Source organism: Theobroma umbraticum, unplaced genomic scaffold (genome assembly GCF_002168275.2).
Source record: "Theobroma umbraticum cultivar Fairchild unplaced genomic scaffold, ASM216827v3 scaffold_55.0, whole genome shotgun sequence".
In the NCBI taxonomy this organism is placed as follows: Eukaryota; Viridiplantae; Streptophyta; class Magnoliopsida; order Malvales; family Malvaceae; genus Theobroma; species Theobroma umbraticum.
The window spans coordinates 3,343,999-3,345,605 of record NW_018397270.1 but is presented as its reverse complement, the minus strand read 5'-3'; the positions used below and the strand labels follow the sequence as shown (position 1 = coordinate 3,345,605).

The window sequence follows — 1,607 nt, the reverse complement described above, 5'->3', positions numbered from 1 at the left end:
ATGTATTGGCAACAATAGCAGTGATTGTGTCAAGGGAACAACAATTCCCCAAAGGGAAACATAGTTTGAAAATGGTAATGTTCTTATACACAAAAAGCTAAAAAGTTTTAGTTATTGCCAAGAAATCTTGTTGCAAAACGAAAACCTGATGTTGTGGAGCTTGTCTGACAGGGTGAAGTAAACTTTATATTCTGAAGCCCTCAAAAATTCAGTGGTGGTTTGAAGTTGTTCAAACAGCAGTTCCTTCTTTAAAAGGGGAATCTTTCCTCCAGTCACATCAGTGGTGCAAGCATGAATGATAAGGTAGCTACTGACTTCCTCAAGCATGTTAAATCAGGTAATCTGGGACCTTCTGTAGAAACCAAATTGATGTTTTCTTCGTAAACTTTTTTGTAATATTTAAGAAGCTACCTATGGGTGTTTCCCATATGTAGTTGATGCATTTCATATACGCTTATCTGTTTCTACTAAAGTTTGTAGAATCATTTCTTCTTTCTCATATTATGTTTTCAAAGTAAAGGAGGTTTCTACGATCTAATCTAAAGTACTTCTCAAGTTGCATATTCAGTTTTCGTTAATGAAGAGTGTGAATCACAATGCTTAAGCATTTTTGTATTCGATAATTTCATGAGTCTTTTTAAATGTTCTATTATCCATTTGGAAGTTTAAGTAGTTCCTATCTGTCCTATTGATTTGTTTTATGTTTATTGCATGAAAATGACATAAATCAGGACCTTCATTTTGATATTGGAAAGGTGAAAAGTGATATGTTGCTATTTGCAGGCACTTTGGGAGGTTGCATGATTTGTGAGACAATGTTGACGGTAAGACACTGTTAATCTTGAAGGTAGAAGTTTATAGAACAGTGTGTGCTTTACATATTTTAGTTCTCTTAGATAACTTCCTATTGGTTGTGTGTTTCAAGGAGGTTCAAATGCTTTACGCTTATGTATATTTTCATCACAGAGATTCAGCCATTGAAAGGGAAAAAAGCATAATTAAAGAAAACACCTCCTCATGGTAATGAATAGATGTTTGGCATTACTATTGTCTATGAAACATGTTTGTTTCAGATTGTTGGTAAAACATTCCCTGCAGGACCATTTCAAGAAAGGTTTTCAGGTATTAATATATACTCGGTCACTTCTGTTGAACGAAAGATATATAACTTTGATTTTAATTTGATGTTAATTCTAAAGTTGCAGAGGCTTATACTTGAGCAGAATGGATCTGTTAATTCTTTTAAATTTTTATGTCTACAAATCATATTGGTTTTAGTGACTTATTAAAATTTCTTGCAGAATCATTTCAAGATTGGTTTCAAATATATTGAATGATTGGTGTATTGTAATATGCCTGGAAATTAATATGATATCTAATTTTGGTTTTAGTTGCAAGTCGCAGAGGCTTGTGCCAGCAATAGGAGCAAACAAACTAGTCTGGAAAGACACTAGAATAGGGAATGTTATTACTTGTCTAAGTGGGCTGCCACTCCCAATGCTTGTTAATCATGCAAATTGACCATAGGCCGGGCTGAATGAGCAAACAACAAAATCTTTGCCTCAATCCCAATGAGAACTCAATTTCTGATAAATGATGAGAAATTA

At 33.7% G+C, this 1,607-nt stretch overlaps 1 long non-coding RNA gene across 1 annotated transcript; it reads left to right on the top strand.

Moving 5' to 3' along the window:
• The first annotated feature begins 201 nt into the window (after positions 1 to 201).
• LOC110426462 (uncharacterized) lies at positions 202 to 1,601 on the top strand. Its single transcript, XR_016351897.1, has 3 exons — positions 202 to 337; positions 784 to 824; positions 1,392 to 1,601. It is a non-coding gene; the product is annotated as an uncharacterized LOC110426462 (long non-coding RNA).
• Positions 1,602 to 1,607: the final 6 nt, after the last annotated feature.